This window comes from Dysidea avara, chromosome 6 (assembly GCF_963678975.1).
Source record: "Dysidea avara chromosome 6, odDysAvar1.4, whole genome shotgun sequence".
Classification (NCBI taxonomy): Eukaryota; Metazoa; Porifera; class Demospongiae; order Dictyoceratida; family Dysideidae; genus Dysidea; species Dysidea avara.
The window spans coordinates 11,110,529-11,132,122 of NC_089277.1; the positions used below are offsets into that span (position 1 = coordinate 11,110,529).

The following is a 21,594-nucleotide window of genomic DNA, read 5'->3' on the forward strand; positions in this document are numbered from 1 at the left end:
TTGCTATAATCTTTGATGCATTGCTTGGTGAGCTACAGTATTATTATTAGTTATGAGTTTCACTCTCTTCCCTGATGGTTCTTTTGGCTGGTCATTCTTCTACAAGTGAATAAAAACCAATACTTCATCTCTATCTATTATGCTACGTACCTCTCTCGCCTCTTTCCCAGCATCATTCTTGTCATCTTTGTTGTCTTCATCAGAAATGTATTCATGTTTTGGGTAAGGAATTGGCTCTCCATTGAAAACACTAAAGGACACAGAATTAAGTTCTCAATTGGTTCAGTGTTCCAGTCTAGCTAGACACATGCTTTTTTGCAAGTACATAAAAATGGTGTAACCCTGCTCAAAATATTGTGCATGTAACATGCATGTTGCATGTGTTTACATGCAACTTATATGACCTCCTAAACACACATGTTATTAGTGTTGGGGCAATTACTTTTTAAAAGTAACTAGTTTATCACTTTCAACTGAACTATTTAGTTACAATTACATATTACCCATAAAATAAAGTAACTATAATAATATTACATATTATATTACTTTGTGTCCACAGCCTTAAGCTGTCATGTGTGAAACTACCACCTTATCACATGACATGATTGTGTTGCTGGACAATGTGCAAATATTGGTTAAAAGTAAGAAGCTGGTGAATAAGCTTCATTCAGTAGGCTTCGTTGTGGCTAGGCGTTACTCAGTGGATTACTAACGAGATTAGTAGCGTTACTTGTAGTAATAATATTACATAATATTAGACTTGTTACAGCAACTATATTACTTAGGTAATGCGTTACATTTGTAAGTAAAGTAACTTGAGTTATTTTATAGCGTATTTCGTTATATTACTTAGTTATCACAAAAGTAATAACTATTATGTAACACGTTGCCCCCAGCACTGCAAGATATATGTATCAATGTACATGCAGCATGCATATAATATGTAGGACTTTTTACCTACATGCAACATGTTGCATGTGCTTCAGCATCCATGCATGCAAAGTTGTCAAAGTAGACATGTATGTAGCATGCATGTTGTTTGTGGTTGCTATGGTTACTGCTATATCCACTTTTGCTATGTGTAGCATTACTGAGTACTTTGGAACACTTACAGCATGATGTAGTAGAACAGTCATACACGCATAGTAGCTTTCATGCACTTACCAAACCTTTTCCTCACAAGTTTTTGTATATATAATCTAACAACCAATTGCAAGTGTCGGTTTTCATTGTGGGATTCTACATGTGACATGCACGCTATCAGAACATGCATGTAGCCTTTACTGCAACATGCAAGCATAGGCGATTCTAAGGGGGGGGCCAGGGGGGGCCAAGGCCCCTCCTGTTAAAAAATTACTTTTAAAAAATCTTGGGGAAAAGTTGCTGTATAGATTGGCATTGTTATTTTTAGCATTTTTCATGTTTTTAGAACAAATTTTAGGCTGTTTTCAAGCCTTTAAATTGCAAAAATCCTGCAGCTTCTGGGGGTTGCACCCCCAGACCCCCCTGAAAATTCTACTTTATACTATAGCCAAACAATAGTTATGCTGTTCCCTACTGGGCCCCCCCTGTAGGTCAGGTCTAGAATCGCCACTGCATGCAAGTTGCCTGAAACAAGTAACTATATACTAATAGTTCTGTGTAATTTTATAGTTAAATGCAGTTAAACTGGTAGTCTTTGGTTATGTGAATTAGCATGTGATGCAATATTAATGATCTGTTGCAGTACTATATATATATATATATATGTATATTGCAAAGTACAAGCAGGAAAACTCGTTGTATCTTACAAAACAATTAGCTTTATCCATGACAGCTCTATGTACATATAGGTGTTTCACAATCTTCTTACATAATACATACCGATAATTGGACTGATATTGACCTATAATTGGTATTGGTTACTGAATACCGATTACTTACCACTTGTGATGATTATCACCATCAGCTGTAGCTATATGTACTCAGTAAATCATTTCATACACAATACATGACCTAGGAAATTTTGCAAAAGATTTATTTGCTCTGAAGGAATACAACATTTGGTACACGATAAGCTGGAAATAAGAATGGTCATAATTCTAGCATACGTAAAAGATGCAGGCAGCAACTTATTACCGTATAGCACAAATATTTGATGAGGTAAAATTAATGGTTCAATAACGGATTGAAAAATACAATAAATGTAAAATTCTGAGAGGGAAAATTTTGACAAATTCCCCCCACATCCCCATTAAACTTTTGCGCTATGCGATACATTTACTTAAAATGATATACTCTTATAGAACAGTCACTGCATAGATTGAAAAACAGCCAATCACATTTTACAGCACATATTTGGTTACAAAAAACACAAGCTGTATAGTGATAAAGATATTGGTATTTCTATTGGTGAATATGGCATTGGTATTGGATTGGTCTTATGGTGTATTACTGGAACAGTAATGCAAATACTATGAGATTTAATGGAACTTATTCAGTTTGATACTCACTCAGCTGATGAGGTTGGATACTCCTTTAGAAAACAATCATCTTGGAGGGAATCTTTGGAGGTGATACATTTTGTGGGGTCCATTGTAAGGAACTTCTGCAGCTAAACATGAACAATAGAATAAACAATGTTGTTTACAACATAAACAAGCATTCTTAAAACAAGCATTCCTACCAATCAGAATGCAGCAGAGTCAGATTTGACTTTGTGTTTATACCAAGCAAGACTGTAATTGGAGTAACTATGGAAACAAAAATGTATGTGGTATAAAATCAAGAATCTGAACCAGTAATTACTAAGGTACAAAAGTTTGAAACTAAATTTTGTAAAAGCATAACATTGACATGCCACATGCAGCTACATACATACGTGTGTGCATAAGCCACAATTCTTTGCCATTATCTGGGTTCAACATGGTCATACCCTACCAAGAATAAAACTAGACAACCAGTACACTGATCAAATTGTGCTAGACATCTTGTACAGGTAAATTCTCCCAGGAGTAGGAATAATAGCTCACAGGACACTTTAGTGAGTTTACTGTATCATAAGTGAAGGTGTGCATGGACATCCAAGGTTCAATCTGAACCTCACCCATTACATGACATGTGGACAGTAATTTACTTCTCCACTTAACACAAAGTGCCAACTAATATAGATTGGAGCAATGTTAATAAAGCTCACAAAACAACAATAAAAATGGGTACTGGTGGCCGTTGAGCCTTGCTTTTGCATACGCACACACACACACACACACACACACACACACACACACACACACACACACACACACACACACACACACACACACACACACACACACACACACATCTGTGTTTCTGATTACCAAACTGGTTCATCATTATACTCGGGTAACATCTTAATCCCCTTCCAGTCCTTCTCTGTATGAACATTATACAGTACAAACAAGAACTAACTCTTGGTACAAACAATACCATTACTATGGTGAAGTACCCCCATCACAGTAAAGATTCTGTCTAGTTGCTCTCTACGATAAGGAGAATTGGACTCCACATCTTCCAGGTGACAGTGGAATATTGGTTCTGAGGTAAGCAACTCAGCAAATATGCAACCAATGGCCCATATCAAGACACACGGTAGTGTGTCGTGCGGCCCAAGAAGCCGGCGCGCAACCCCGTGAGTATATTGACAGGAAGAAACAAAATGCAATTTTCGCACCTCCGTAGCTCTGTGCTGCCTTGATGAAACAAGACAACTTTTGCTGTGTATATTCCCTCCAACTTCAGTACTCCACATTCCAAATTTGAGCGAAATCGCTTCAGGAATTCCTGAGATATGCGACTTCAAAAATTGGCTTAGTTTCTTCTTTTTTTTTCTTCTTATTTTTCTTCCTCTTTTCGCACACTTACAAAAACTGCTATAAAACGCGAACGCGTTATCCGATTGCCTTGAAATTTGGCACACAGAAGGGGGGTATAAAGGCGCATCTCGGTACCAACTTTGGCTGGAATACCATAAACAGGCAAAGAGTTATGAGCGATTATGCATGAAAAATAACACCAATATGTTGTCACGCCTACAGGGTAAACTGCGTATGGGAAGAAGCTGAAAATCGGTGGGTGAATAGGTTAACTATTGAACCTCAAACCTTTTGTGGTTTGAAAGAAATCGAGCTAAAAACCAGGAAGATACAGCGAAAAAATCAACAGTGTGTAACAATTACGCGATCGAGATTAGCTAATTTTTTATTATTTTATTTATTATTATTATGCTTGCTACGCCTACCAGATAAACCACTTGGGGTAATGCTTTGAAAATCGCTGTACAGATGGAGTTATCATCTTAGAAAGGCTCTTCAATGGTGTAGAAGAATCAGACTTAAAGCCACGGAGTTATAACACGAAATCCAACTTGGTGTAGCAAGTGCGAGATCGAGATACTCTAATAGAGCAGTCATCCTAATAGAGCAGTCACCCTGAACAGAATTCAAGAGATCAGTTAGAAATAAGTAACCTGTATAGAGATCAGCTACAAACAAATCACCCTGTAGAGAGTTCAGCTACAAACAATTCACCCTGTTCAGACATCAGTTAGAAGAAGTTTTCTTGTAGAGAGTTCAGTTACAAACAAATCACCCTGTTGAAAGATCGGATAGAAGATGTCACCTTGTAGATAGTTCAGTTACAAAGAAACCACCATGTAGAGAATTCAGCTACAAACTAGTGACCCTGTAGATACATCAGCTAGAAGAAGTTACCTTGTAGAGAGTTCAGCTACAAAGAAACCATTCTGTAAAGAGCTCAGCTGCAAACAAATCACCTATACAGAATTCAGCTACAAACAAATCACCCTGTAGAGAGATCAGCTTGAAGAAGTTACCTTGTAGATAGTTCAGCTACAAACAATTCACCCTGTACAGAGCTCAGTTAAAAGAGGTTTCCTTGTAGAGAGTTCAGCTACAGACAAATCACCCTGTAGAGAGATCAGTTAGAAGAAGTTACCTTGTAGATCGTTCAGCTACAAACAATTCACCCTGTAAATAGATCAGCTAGAAGAAGTTACCTTGTAGAGAGTTCAGCTACAAAGAAACCATCATGTAGATAGTTCAGGTACAAACAAATCACCCTGTACAAAGATCAGCTATAGAAGAAATCACCTTGTAGAGAGTTCAGCTACAAAGAAACTATCATGTAGAGAGTTCAACTACAAACAAATCACCCTGTAGAAAGATCAGCTATAGAAGAAATCACCTTGTAGAGAGTTCAGCTACAAAGAAACCATCATGTAGAGAGTTCAGCTACAAACAAATCGGCCTGTAGAGAGATCAGCTAGAAGAAATTACCTTGTAGAGAGTTCAGCTACAAAGAAACCATCATGTAGAGAGTTCAGCTGCAAACAAATCACCTGTAGAGAGTTAAGCTACAAACAAATCTCCCTGTAGAGAGATCAGCTAGAAGAAGTCACCTTGCAGGGAGTTCAGTTACAAAGAAATAAACCATGTAGAGAGTTCAGCTGCAAACAAATCACCTGTAGAGAGTTCAGCTAGAAACAAGTCACCCTGTAGAGAGATCAGCTAGAAACAAGTCACCTTGTAGAGAGTACAAGCTAGAAGCAGTTACATTGTAGAGCTACAAAGAAACTACCTTGTAGAGTTCAGCTGCAAACAAATCACCCTGTAGAGAACTCAGCTACAAACAAATCGCCCTGTAGAAAGATTAGCTAGAAGAAGTTACCTTATAGGGAGTTCAGCTATGAACAGATCACCCTGTAGAGAGTTCAGCTACAAACAAATCACCTTGTAGAGAGTTCAGTTACAAAGAAACCACCATGTAGAGAGTTCAGCTGCAAAAAAAATCAATCACTCTGTTGAGAGTTCAGCTAGAAGAAGTCACCTTTTAGAGAGTTAAGGTGCAAATAAATCACCCTGTAGAGAATTCAGCTACAAACAAATCACCCTGTAGAAAGATCAACTAGAAGAAGTTACCTTGTAGAGAGTTCAGCTACAAAAAGACCACCATGTAGAGAGTTCAGCTGCAAACAAATCACCTGTAGAGAGTTCAGCTAGAAACAAGTCACCCTGTAGAGAGATCAGCTAAAAACAAGTCACCCTGTAGAGAGTTCAGCTAGAAGAAGTCACATTGTAGAGAGTTCAGCTACAAAGAAACTACCACGTAGAGAGTTCAGCTGCAAACAAATCATCCTGTAGAGAGTTCAGCTAGAAGAAGTCACCTTTTAGAGAGTTCAGCTACAAAGCAACCACCATGTAAAGAGTTCAGCTGCAAAAAACTCAATCACCTTGTAGAAAGATCGGCTAGACGATCTTTCTACAAGGTGATTGAGTTTTTTGCAGCTGAACTCTTTACATGGTGGTTGCTTTGTAGCTGAACTCTCTAAAAGGTGACTTCTTCTAGCTGAACTCTCTACAGGATGATTTGTTTGCAGCTGAACTCTCTACGTGGTAGTTTCATTGTAGCTGAACTCTCTACAAGGTAACTTCTTCTAGCCTAGAAGAAGTTACCTTGTAGAGAGTTCAGCTACAATGAAACTCCCATGTAGAGAGTTCAGCTGCAAACAAATCACCCTGTAGAGAACTCAGCTAGAAACAAATATGCAGTATAAAAAGATCAGCTAGAAGAAGTTACCTTGTAGAGAGTTCAGCTACAACGAAACCACCATGTAGAGAGTTCAGCTACAAACAAATCACTTGTAGAGAGTTCAGCTACAAACAAATCACCCTGTAGAGAGATCAGCTAGAAGAAGTCACCTTGTAGAGAGTTCAGCTATAAAGAAACCACCATGTAGAGAATTCAGCTGCAAACAAACACCCTGTAGAGAACTCAGCTACAAACAAATCGCCCTGTAGAAAGATCAGCTAGAAGAAGTTACCTTGTAGGGATTTCAGCTACAAACAAATCACCCTGTAGAGAGTTCAGCTACAAAGAAACCATTCTGTAAAGAGCTCAGCTGCAAACAAATCACTTGTACAGAATTCAGCTACAAACAAATCACCCTGTAGAGAGATCAGCTAGAAGAAATTACCTTGTAGATAGTTCAGCTACAAACAAATCACCCTGTAGAAAAATCAGTTAGAAGAAGTTACCTTGTAGAGAGTTCAGCTACAAAGAAACCACCATGTAGAGAGTTCAGCTGCAAAGAAATCACCCTGTAGAAAATTCTGCCAGAAACAAATTTCCCTGTAGAAAGATCAGTTAGAAGAAGTTACCTTTTAGAGAGTTCAGCTACAAAGAAACCATTCTGTAAAGAGCTCAGCTGCAAACAAATCACCTATACAGAATTCAGCTACAAACACATCACCCTGTAGAGAGATCAGCTAGAAGAAGTTACCTTGTAGATCGTTCAGCTACAAACAATTCACCCTGTAGAGAGAGCAATTAGAAGAAGTCACCTTGTAGAGTGTTCAGTTACAAAGAAACCACCATGGAGATTTCTGTAATCAATATATGTGACCGGATTTGCGAAAAGGGGTCTTCCACACACATCCAATTCCATAAACGTTGGAGACCATAACTCAGTGTTCAAGTAACATATTAATCTGACAATTTCACCATGTATTCAGCTATAGTGGTGCTCACCACTGCCCAAATTTCAAGGCAATAGCTCTTTCCAATCTGAAGTTATCAATTGTCAAAGTTGGCAAATTGGATGTGTGTGGAAGACCCCTTTTCGCAAATCCGGTCACATATGTATTATACAGCATATATAATTTGTACATTTACTAATAAAATATTTAAAGTACATCTACTTCATCTTTTCTTCTTCCTGTAGTAAAGAAAAAACATAGGTTAAAAAAGTCCCAAAGCTGGCCATAGGCCGGCTTTGGGGTATACAAATACAAAAAGAAATGAAATCTAATCCAAAACAGCCAAGCTGTAAAAAAAGTGTGCGGCCCTCAGAAAGGCTATGGTGAAAAAAGATGTGAAATCCAAGGTGGCGGCCAAGAAATGGCTGTGATGGTAGGTTAATGGTAAAAATTTTAATAATGACAATTTAGGTAAATTTTGTGAAGTGGCACAAAAATTCACCTGAATTGTCGTTATTAAAATTTTTACCATTAACCTACCATCACAGCCATTTCTTGGCCGCCACCTTGGATTTCACATCTTTTTTCACCATAGCCTTTCTGAGGGCCGCACACTTTTTTTACAGCTTGGCTGTTTTGGATTAGATATTTGTGACAGTGCATCCTCACATTTCTCAGTTATTCAAATATCAAAACTGACTGTTCAATTAGAGTATTCCATCACTGGTGTGCGTTCTATTAGAGTAATTGACTACACACACGTTAACTTACTACACACACAGGTTACTCAATGAGCTCATCCAAAATGATAGTTCAAGTTTTAAATGGATACGTACAACACTACATTACACACACGCATACAAATTTGGCTTTAGTATAGTGCATTGCTTCTAGCAACAGTTCAGGTGCTCGATACCAAAATGTGACCACCACAGGATCCAGTGTCTTGAGAGGAGAATTAAACAGTCTGGAAAACCCCATGGTTACAGCCAAATACAATAACACACAGTTAAAAGTTGAAAATATGTACACATACATACATACATTATGTAAAACAACATAATCTGTGCACAGAGTGCTCAAGAGGATGTACTGTATTGCATGACATTCAGGTCATCAAACTCTTTATGAAACAATTTTCCTTTCCTAATAACTAGGTTCTGCTCCCCATCTTTTTTTTCACTTAGCAAGTTCCTCCCTCAGTTTCCTATTAACTAGCTCTTTCTTCGGGCGTTAAATCAGGAGATAGATAATTTTACTGAAACAAATACTGGAGCGTAAATTCAAAGCAGCTCTCAAGACATTCCATTCCATTCTCTCTGAAGCCAGTGTGACTAACAGCAATCTAGGTCTAGAGTTTCTGCTTTGTCCAAGGCGCACCACTTTAACAATATCACACCTACCAACTTTAATTTCCTTCTTTTCACTAGCTCTTCATCATTTCATCGTTTTCTCTGCTGTCTGTCAAAGTAATAATACAATATTTATGCATGTGTACCTGTGTGTAAGTAAGTATGTACATGTGGAACAGCCATAATACACACTGAGTAATATGGTAGCCTACGCATTAATGTATTTCAGACACTTCAAAGAAGACAGTGTCATTATTATTATCAAATATCTAGTCAGCAGGGAAATCAAATTGGACCAGTGGATAAATCGCTCTGCATGCCAAATTTAACTTTTATAATCTGTTGCTCTTTAATTTGTTTGGTACAACCACACGAAGTATGTATGAGAATGGTGTTGAGAATGTTAATGCTGATCTGATTTAGAATTTTTTTTTTGCTTTGTCAATTTCAATTCATAGTTATATGGCCCTTTTGTATATGCATGGTTCTCTCCTCCTGAAATCATTCTCATATTCAATTTCAGAGAGTCCAATTTTCAAAATTTCTTGGGGGAGCATGCTCACAGACTCCCATAGGTTATCGTGCCTGATCCAGACTCCCATACAGTAGGTTGGCATACTTTGCATGCTCATACATCATGATGCTAAGGCGTTACTAGTTATTTCGGTTATAGAGGCCCCCGCATTTTTAATTTGTCCCAGACCCCCTAAATTGGCTCAGCGACTTGGTTGCAGTTGTATTTCTAAAGGTAAATAGTAAGATTTAACAGTGAAACATGTACATTGCTCAAGGGAACGAAATAATTATTACTACTAGGTGAATCATGCTCCAGAGTGTAGAACCACCCTTTTTGAAAATCAGGGTCAATTGTCCATATCTTTAGGTTATGAGAATTGAAGCATGCAGATATCAAGCTTGAGGCCTTGGCCATCTAATTCAAAACACCACATGCAGCCTCAGAATAATTTGCTGTATGAAACTATTGAATCATGTCTTTAATTGTTTTTGGCAGCTAGCACTAGTAGTAGCAGCTAGCTCCATTCTGTTTTTGTTTTTTTTTACTGCATATAGCTACCAACATTTAATTCTGTTTTCTCTTGCCATGCCCATGTCCAACTATGTTAATGGTTATCAAATATTCAGACACTTGCTGTCCAAGGACCCACACACTTGTTTTGTAATTTGCACTTTAATTATAAATATAGTTATTAATAAAAAACCATGCAAAGATTCAGAGTTTTCAGCAATGTTGCTCCTGTAAAACCATTTAGCTATTGGTATAACCTGTACATCCTCAGAGACATGACAATATTGAAAACTTCATGATGTATGCACCAATAAGCATTGGCATGATTAAAAATAAAAAAAAACTTATTGTTCAAGTAGAGGAAAACTGACATACATGCAGTATACACATCTAAAGCTTTTATTTACCAACTATAGCCATATTCCCAAAACCACTGTTCATTTCTAAATGCATAGCTACTTTCCAGTGAAGTTTTATGCTAAATATATATATAAAAAATACAGTACATGCTAACAGTTAGATTATTATCACCTATTGTCATCACCTTTGTGCAGTAAAATTAGCTACCACAAACTATTATCAACTAATACAGTGGAACCTGTTAATCATGACACTTGAAAATAAGGACATCTACATAATCTGGACACTTGGTAATGCTCCTAAAGTATAGCTTAGCATGTAACTGGACTGAAAATTCAGGAAACATTGATAATCAGGACACTTTTGGTCAGTCTAATACACAGCCTTCACTGCATGTAGAATGAGAAAAACCTGTCACCAAAAAGGCTGCCAAAATGAAAAGATGTCTACACCACAAAATACTGATAATGGCACACATTATAAAACTATACTAAATGTACGTATGCACCACAGAGGTATAAACTTCATACTATACTCACTAATGAATATTATCACTGTAGCTCAGACTGACTTCAAATTGCATCCACCTCAAAATAGATGCTGTCATTAAAAAGGAACTGACAGATTGTAGTAGATTCAAGGTCTTCATCATGAATGAAATCAGGACAATTCCATACATTATTTGAACCTTCATCCATAATTCGTTTGACATTAATAACAAGCTCATGTGAATGATGGTAGCTGTCACTTTGCTGATTCAATAACCTCACTTGAATCCTTTTTTGTATTGGCCATTGCAAGTGATGATCATTTGGACCCTTCATCAAGTACAGGGAAACTGATACATGAGAGCCAACCAGCAGGAACTACATTTAGTTTCATTTTATATCCTTTTTCATGTGTGAAGAAGAAGTGACTAAACCAATCATCTTTATTGTGCTTTAATTTTCTTTCAAATTCTGACACTTTAATAACCACAGAAAAAAAATTTGGTTTCTGTAGCAATTTGCTCTGTTTTCTATATTAAAAATCCATTTTATGTCCTCTTTTGCATCCTGAAGCTGACTTTCTAGTCTATTAAACTTAAACTGAGACTGAATTTTAAATGAATTGAATTCTTCCAGCAGTTGAGTTTGAGCAGCTGAGGCTTCCTTACTGTTTGTAACTAGCTGCTGTTCAGTGGCTGCCAATTTATCTCGGGTGCTAACAAGTTCAGACATAATAAAAGACAAATGTTCTTCCATTTTCTCTTGGTTGTGTATTTGCAGATCCTTGCGAGCCATCTTAGTCTTACACCCCACATTGTGGTACCCACACTGAATGACTTCAAGGGGACACTGAGTTTCTATGTCTTCACGAAGGATGTTCTCTGCTTCACACTTGTTGGGACAAGCCAAAGGAAATTTAGGACACAACACTACATGCTCACCCTCAATAAATTGCTGTTCTGCTACAGTTTGACAATACTGACAGATGACTTCATGGCATGGACAGTGGACACTCATTATCAATGTGGCTTTGTAGACATCATCGTTGAAGAAATGTTTCACATGATGGAGTACTTGCAAAGTGGTTTTGGAAAGTAAACTGAATGTGTAACAATCAACGTAAAGGTGATTGAAGTTGTGTTCAGAAAATCAGAATTACTTTTAGTGCATGCATAACTGCATGCATGGTGTAATTAGTTGCAATTGTGTCCAGTGCAATTTTTAAATATACAACTCTATATGATTAACAAGAGTATATAATGGGGAGGGCCCCATTGTATACTCTTGTTATTACCATGCATGTCTGATTTATTTTGACAAGTTTGCAGTGTTGCATACATAATGCTGTTATGTAGCTTTATGCAAGACAGATTATAGTACATGATATTATCCACACAAAAACAGCCAAGCTGTGAAAAAATGGTGTGGCCTTAAAAAGCCTGGGTGAAAAAAGTTGTGAAATCAAAGGTGGCGGCCAAGAAATGGCTGCAATGATGTTTATGCTAATAAATTTTAACAATGCACACAGCCATTATTAAAATTTTTTAGCATTAACATCATTGCAGCCATTTCTTGGCCGCCACCTTTGATTTCACAACTTTTTTCACCCAGGCTTTTTAAGGCCGCACCATTTTTTCACAGCTTGGCTGTTTTTTGTGTGGATTTCACTCCTTTTTGTACTTTATAAGGCCCCAAAACCAGCCTATGGCTGCCTTACGTTTGATTATAAGCAGATTTCAACTAGAAATTTCATTTATAAAGCAGAAATTAAGTAAGGTGATCAGTCAAGGTAGCAGTGGTTCAGTGGTTAAGGATGCAGGTGTTAGGTATGGAGGTCCCTGGTTCGAACTCTGGTAAGTTTTTTTTTCGACATTTTTTGCACACTTTTTTTACCCCGTGGTGACTGCTCTATTAGAGTATCTCGATCCCGCGATTTTGCACTTGCTTAGTTTTTGCTTTATAACTTTGTCGCTGTAACTCTATTGCTATTCAAACTATCAAAAGGCACTGCTACGATGATCAGCCTATCTACACACCAATTTTCAAGTTATTTCTATACTTGGTTTACCCTGTAGCCGTGACAGAAGTTTGATCTTTTTTTACGTGAATAAACGTCCATAACTCCTTGAATATTACTCAGATTTACAACAAACTTGGTACGTGAATCCATCGTTTCACGCTCTTCATTTGTGCCAAATATCGAGGCAATCGAGTTACACGTTTGCATTTTATAGCAATTTTTGCAAAGTGTGCGAAAATAAATCGAAGCCCCCGTAGCCCCCCGTACGGCATAAAAAGAAGAAAAAAACGAAGAAATTAAAGCGAAATTTTGGACGCCCATATCTCGCAAATGGCAGTTGCGAATTTAATCAAATTTGCTGTGTGGCGTACCCTACCTGGGGGACAGCTATAATGCAAAAATAGTGTGCTTTGGAGAAAGGGCCATGGAGCTATGCATGCGTGAAAAAGCTGTTTTCTTTCTTCCTGTAAATATACTCACGGTGTGGTCGCCGGCTTTCTTGGCCGCACGACACACTACCGTGTGTCTTGATGTGATGCATTAAGTGAAATCCCAATTAGCCACCAAGCAACTTGTGTTATAGTTTGCATACATACCTAAATAGTGGTTTAATTTTTAAAGTGACTGTAGCTCATCACTGGCTTTTAAATATATACCATGCAGAAATATTACACCATAGACCCATATACAATGTAACTACCATACTTTGTATGTATAAGACTGCTTGACTTTGACCAATTTAGAGTTTTATTTTCAGTGGGGTAGCTATATTCGACAGTACACAGTTACTGTGTGTAAGTTTGCAGTGCTTCACTACCATAATTATCTGAGTGTATTGCACCTTGTACTTGAGTCGAGTATCACAACATGAGATATCATATTTAAAAGACATCATACACATGCAAAACTGTATGATGTACTGTATATTCCTTTGGAGATTGTAAGAGCATGTAAATTTAAATACCAAAATATGCAAGTGCAAACAAGAGAATAACACATGGTAGCTATAATGGCTATCTCTTAGTTAAATACAGGGGTGGATCCAGACTTTTAAAAAGGGGGTTCCACTCTGAAACTGCAACTTCAGCCTAGCTGTAAGTCGAAGACCGAAAAAGAATAAAAGGTCATCACCTGCTGCTGACAATTACTTCCCCTCACCATAGATACCCTCACCAACTATATTTCCTTATTTATAACTATAGCTTGCTACACTGCTAATACTGTGACTGCTCTATTAGAGTATCTCGAGTCTCTTTCAAAAGGAGGGTTCCATGGAACCCTTTGAACCTCCCTGGATCTGCCCCTGAAATGCACCGTTATTGTTGTTTATGCTTTGCATATAAGTGTAGCTACTACTGTTGTCAATTACTACTGCAGTATATTCTATGTATATTATGTTTGCAAATTATACATGACTACACTAGTCTTATATAATTACACTAGTGCATAAGATAGGAGAAAGACTTAAAGAATATTACATAAAATTAATCATTGCTTTTACAAATCAACAGTATAGCAAAACTAACGGCTCTACATATAAACCACAAAATGTATTGTGCATGTACAGGAACCAAATACAAATTATATAAGTACGTACGTATTATAATTCTTCAGATACTTCAAAAAAGATACTGTTGTTATCAAGGTAATTGCAGTCAGCAGTGGGGAAAAAAAGTAAGTCATATGAGATAAACTTATGCGCATACCAAATCCACTTATTTCCTTGTGTTGCACTTTTTTTAGTAGAAACTGTGTGCACTTCTGAATGGTGTTGAGTATCACTGATCTGATTTAGCAACTTTACTTTAAGTCTTTTCTTCATTGGCCACCTCAGCTCATCATCGTGTGGGCCCTTAGCCATGTACAAATACACTGATACATGAGTACATAGGCCATCGGCACTACCAGCAGGAAGTACATTCAATTTCATGTTATATCCTTCCTCATGTGTGAAAAATGTGTGACTGTACCAGTCATCATTGCTTCTTTTTTTTCTTTCAAACTCTGCCATTTTTATGATCACAGGAAAAATCTGATCGGTACTATTGCTTGCTGTGGAATTTAAATGCAAAGCCCATCGAATACACCTCATCATTTGTTGCTCAGTAGCTGCAAGCTTAATTTTGGTGATGACAAGTTCAGACATGGTGAGAGACAAGTGCTCTTCCATTTTCTCTTGATTGTGTTTCTGCAAATCCTCGCGATTCAACATTATCTTACACCCTACATTGTGGTATCCACACTGGACTACCTCAAGAGGACATTCTTTCCTGTGAGTTTCCATGTCTCCACGAAGGATAATCTCAGGCTTACACTTGTTGGGACAGACTAAGGGAAATTTGGGACACAGTCCTATGTGTTGGCTGTCCATAAATTGTTGCCCTCACACAGTTTGGCAATATTGACATCTGACTTCTCGACATGGGCACTCCTTGTCACTGTGGTTCTGCAGACATTTTCGCAGAAAATATCCTCCACACTCATTGGGACACTCCACATCTTCCAAAGGACACCATCCCCTGTGACTATCCATATCTTCACGAGCTATATCAGATAATCCACAATCATTAGGGCAGGGTAAAGGAAATTTTGGACATTTTGTCACATGTTCCCCCTCGATGTATTCGAGCTCATCTGTTACATGGCAATACTGGCAGTCAACGTTATGGCGTACACACTCTTTCTCAACATGAGTTTGCAGGTGTTGCTGCTGAAAACAAACTCCACATTTGTTAGGGCATTCCACTTCTTCAAGAAGACAAGTTTCCCTGTGATCATTCAGATCTTCGCGAGGTATATCAGACATTCCACAGTTATTAGGACATGGTAGAGGGAGCTTTGGACACTTTTCAATATGTCTTCCTCCAATATATTGAAACTCATCTGTAAGATGACAATACATACAGTCAACCTTACGACGATGACACTCTTTTTCTTTATGATATTCCAAGTATTGTTGTTGAATAGAAATGCCACATTTGTTAGTGCATTCTATTACTGTAAGAGGGCATACTAGTCTGTGACCATCCATATCTTCACGAGGTATATTAGATACTCCACAATTGTTGGGACAGGGTAGAGGAAACTTTAAATATTCCTCCAAGTGGCTACTGTCAATATACCAAACCTTATCTACACAATGGCAGTACTGACATTTAATCCTACGATGTTGACATTTGTTCTCTAAATGATTTTTCAAGTGTTTTCGTTGAAGAATATCACCACAATTGATAGGACAATTAATTTCTTCAAAGTAACAACCTTCATTGCTTTTAAGGTGATGCTTGATGTCATTAATTTCTCCTTGCCATTCACATCCTCTTTCTTTGTTAGGACAGTACACATGAAGAATATTTATGGCTCGCTCATTTTGTTTATTGTGTATCAGCTTGAATTCTTCACTTCGGCACACTGGACAAATGCAAGAGTAGAAGGTTGTGGCTCTCTTTGCATGATCGATGCATGATTTACAAAAAGTATGACCACAGCATTCACTAAGACATGGCTCCCTACTGGGATAGTGACATATTTTACATATCAAGTCATCTTGTGGAGACTTTAGAAACTCATATTCATAGCCACCCATGGGCATGTTAATTTCCCTATCCATTCTAAAACAAATACAGCAGACTATGAAGCAAATCTATAGTATTTATATTGAGTTGAAAAGCTACTTGACATAATAATATGATACATATAATCAGTATCTACTAATGTTACTGGTGTTACAACTACATGACTGTTACACCTTATTCAGTCAGTAAGTTAAGTCACTAGGTCTAAGTCCTTGTAGGTTAGGTAATCCTAAGGCTGCAGCACATGTTGCTGTCAGACCTTCAGTGCTGGTCACTGTAAAGTGCTAATAATAAATACTTTAGGTTTAAGGAAGAAAATCCATCCCTCCTGGAGGAAGACTGAGTGTGGCCCCGACTAGACATTGGGTGACCTGCAGTTCGAATCCTGGGGTTGGAGGGATTTTTTTTCCTTACTTTGGCCCCTTTTCTGTTACACCTTATTCAGTCAGTAAGTTAAGTCACTAGGTCTAAGTCCTTGTAGGTTAGGTAATCCTAAGGCTGCAGCACATGTTGCTGTCAGACCTTCAGTGCTGGTCACTGTAAAGTGCTAATAATAAATACTTTAGGTTTAAGGAAGAAAATCCATCCCTCCTGGAGGAAGACTGAGTGTGGCCCCGACTAGACATTGGGTGACCTGCAGTTCGAATCCTGGGGTTGGAGAGATTTTTTTCCTTACTTTGGCCCCTTTTCTGTTACACCTTATTCAGTCAGTAAGTTAAGTCACTAGGTCTAAGTCCTTGTAGGTTAGGTAATCCTAAGGCTGCAGCACATGTTGCTGTCAGACCTTCAGTGCTGGTCACTGTAAAGTGCTAATAATAATAATAATAATAATATACCCCTGCATGGTTGGTCAAAGGCACATGCAGGAATTCAATGTAAGAGATATTAATTTTTTATGGCAAATTCCTCATCCCTATTGAGACAACTTTAATGCTATAGCTACCTATAAGTTTCCTTCTGTTTGCAGGAATCCAATTACAAGACACAAATTCTTTGGCATTAGCTACGTAGCTATAATATGAGTAGCTTGTGCTTGTATACATGCCTGCATATAGCTATATATGCAAGTATCTCCACCCACATGCATGTATAGCTATATGTTTAAAATATATATAGCTAATTAAGATAGCCGGCCACTGCATACAGCAGGAGTTTTATCCCAAGGCAGACCAGACACAGCCACTATATATTGAGTGCATAACTGCACCCCCTACTATATCTCCTCTACTTTTCAGCAGAGCGGTCTGAATCACTCACTGTTTAAAGTCCGTACAACACACAGAACAGCAAAAGTCAGGCCTTTTATAGGCTGCAACTACAAAAATGATTTTAACCTTACATGGGGTAAACAGGATATGTCATGTAACATTCCTATGGTGGTACAGGTCATGTGTGAGCAGCATATGCCACAACGTCAATATAATGCAGCCATTTAATAGCTAATCATTATATATAATTATACTCAAAGCCAGTGATTAGCTAAATAGCTGCATTGTTATTTTTGGCGCTCCAAAACTACGCAGCTATCGCGACTAGTTTAATAACTCCGCGGCCTGCTGTCTCTATACATATAGTTAGTCAGTTGATTTATTTGTTGTTAATGTAATTACATGTATGTAAGTAGTTAGCTAATCATAATGTACGTGTGTTGCATTTGATCTGGCCTGGATGCATCAGTAATTACTGGCTGTCCATATACCAAATAAATGCACGTGGTGTAACTTGACGTCTCGGTATAGTTATGCTATTCTGCATGCTGTATCTAACTGATTATTATTATTATTATTATAATAATTGCAAGACCTCGCACAGCGAGTATAAATGCAATATACAAATCAAAATATATAGCTACAGCTAACTAATTACAATTTTACAGTTCATTTATAAGAAGGTTGTTAAACACGGTGATAGATGAAGCTTCAACAGTCTCTGGTTGCAAGTTGTTCCATAGTATAGCAGTGGAAGGAAAGAAGCTGAATTTATATGTGTCAATTCTAGTGAATGGCAGGGTAAGTTTGTACTCATGACCCCGGGTAATTCCTCTATTAAAAGTAATACATTCTGGTAGAGTAAGGTCCACAATATGATGAATAATTTTGTACATCATTTGGAGTCTTAACATATTTCGACGATAATTTAAACTGTTCCATTTCAAGGTAGTTAGCATTTGTGTTACACTGCTGGTGGAGCGAAAATCTCCAATAACAAATCTGGCTGCACGCCTTTGAACAGCTTCTAGCTTGTCAATATTACATTGGGTGTGAGGGGCCCAGACACAAGTAGCATACTCCAGTATGGGACGCACATACATCAGGTAAGCTTCAGCTTTCACTTCACGCTGGCATGAAGACAGATTTCTTCTCAGGAAAGACAAGGTATTGTTTGCTTTCTTACATACTAAATTTACATGTGTGTTGAAAGTAAGCTTGGAGTCAATCATTACTCCCAAATATCTAGCTTCATTTACACACTTTAGTGGTTCATCATATAATAAGTACAACTTCTTGATGATCTGTTTCAGTGAAATGTGTAGAACTTCACATTTATTCACGTTTAACATCATTAACCACTTATTTGCCCAAAGCTGTAAATTATATAAGTCTTGCTGAAGAGTTTCTTGATCGATTTGATTGGTTATTGGTCTATATAACACACAGTCGTCTGCGAAAAGACCACAGGATGATGATATATACTGGTAAATCATTGATATAGACCAGAAACAATAAGGGACCCAACACTGTCCCTTGAGGTACACCACTAGTAACATTCACTGGGTGTGATATACAACCATTACATACAACTCTTTGACTACGGCCATTAAGAAACGATGAGATCCACTGAAGAGTGGTTCCCCTAATACCATAATGGTGCAACTTGTGTAACAGAAATCGGTGTGAAACCTTGTCAAAGGCTTTACAGAAATCCAAGAATATGACATCAGTTTGTACCTTGTGGTTTAAATTTAGAGCAAAATTGTGGATAGTTTGTAGTAGCTGTAGTTCAGCGGAACGTTTTCCACGGAATCCGTACTGACATTCTGAAAGAATACTGAACGTTTCAAGGTGAGACATGATATTTGAATAGACAACATGTTCAAACAATTTACAACACACACTCGTTAATGATATTGGACGATAATTACAAGGGTCATTTCGACTGCCCTTCTTAAATACTGGGGTCACTAAAGCAGTTTTCCAGTCATTAGGTAACACACTTTGCTTTAGAGAAGCACTGAACATAAGGCCCATACAGGGAGCAACCTCATTTGCCAATTCCTTAAGTAGTTTGGGTGGAATACCATCTGGGCCCATTGCTTTATAAGGATCTATTTCACCTAATAACTTTGCAATACCTGCAGTGTCTACTTGTATAGTGGGCATGTCTGGGTACTTGGCATTATCCATGTCTGGTAATATGGCATTATTGTCTTGAGTAAACACAGAATAAAAATACTCGTTCAGTATATTAGCTTTAGCAAGATCTGTTGAATACGTTTTTCCTTCTTTTTCAAGCATGGGGATTCCTCCTGGGTCTCTGCGTAAGGATTTAACATGCTGAAAAAACTTTTTCTTTCTACCATTTTGGTATGAATCGTAGATCATTTGGTGCATGTAATCATTGTAAGCTTTCCTACACTCTTTCTGCATCTGTTTTTTGAGAAGTTTGTAATCTCTCCAATGTACTGCAGATTTAGATCTCTTAGCTAAATTGTAACATTTTTGCTTTCTTCGCCGTAGTTGTTTAATTGATCTATTTATCCATGGTTTCTTACAGATCCCTGATACCATTTTTGAAGGGACGAATTCATCAAGAATTAACTTGAGGTTGTCACGCAATGAGATCCACAAGTTTTCAACAGGTGTGTCAACAGAATAATTTTCAATATAACTGTTACTTAAAGCAGAGAACTCGTGATGTATCTGATCAAAATCTGCTTGGTTCCACATGTATAGTCTATGTTGCGTTCCAGGTGACTTCTTAATTTTACAACATATAGATGTATGGATAATGTCATGATCACTTATGCCTGGTCCAATGTAACAATGGTTTACAAGATTTGGTCTGTTTGTAAAAAAGAGGTCCAAAATGTTTTGTTTACGAGTGGGGGACTTTACCAACTGGCTAAAAGAACAATCTGCAGAAAGCTTCAATACTGATTGGTTGATAGACAGTGGATACCTGTAACTGAATATAGATTCACTATTCCAATCAATGTCTGGGAGATTTAAATCTCCTGTACAACAGATAAAAGAGTTTGGATATTTCAGAATAATTTGGTAGATAGCATCACACAAGCTTTCTACGTAGGAGTTATTTCTATCTGGTGGCCTGTACACACCAATAATTATCAATGACTGGTTATTAGGTAAGAGTATCTTGATTGCACAAAGTTCGCAGGAGTTACAACATTGAAGTGCTTGGCAATCAATAGAGTTATTTACTGCAATTAAAACACCACCATATCCATCAGCACGATCGCGACGAAATAATTTAAAATTTGATGATATAATTTCATTGTCACCAATTGATTGGTTAAGCCATGTTTCACAAGCCACTATAATGTCAGGATGGTGATTGTCCAGTAGTTCCCAAAACGCTTCTTTTTTATTCAATATACTTTGACAATTAAGGCTGATAATATTCAAACTGTCCCTATGTATGTTTTGTTGAGTGTTACATTGGTTTGTTAAAGTGGGATTGGAGGGTAAATTAATAGAGGAATCATCAATCATTACATTTACATTGTTCATTAATTCAGTAGGGTTGTCAGGAACGTTTAGCAGATTGATCTGAAACAGGACCAGTAGGTTGTGAACGGCGATTTATAACAACAATACTACCACTGCGGATGGCCAGATTTTGTTCACCATTTGATCTTCTCTGCTTCAATTCATTAACAAGTTTTTGGTGCTTTTCTCTTTCAAATTTAGTCCTATCAGGTGCAACGTACACATTTTTAAATTGATCATGGTTACGGAGCTTTCCAGATTGATACAGGATTGCATCTCGAACAGACATATCATCAAGACAGACCAACAATGGTCTGTGCTTGGTATCAGTTTTCCGACCAAGACGAACTGTTTTGCTTAGGTTTATAGTCATAACATTACTGAAAACAGTTGAGCATAGTTCTTTGAATTTCTGTTGATCTGATTGAGAGTCAGAAGACTCTGGCATATTGTATACAATTAGGTTTTTTCGTCTATGCTCTCTATCTGCAAGTTCGTCAAGGATAGTTAGTGTTGTGCTGGTTGAAG

The 21,594-nt window shown here is 37.6% G+C and overlaps 1 pseudogene; it reads right to left on the reverse strand.

Moving 5' to 3' along the window:
- Nucleotides 1-3: 3 nt before the first annotated feature.
- The window catches only part of LOC136259227 (cyclin-dependent kinase 8-like), a 42,216-nt pseudogene continuing 20,625 nt past the window's right edge, over nucleotides 4-21,594 (reverse strand).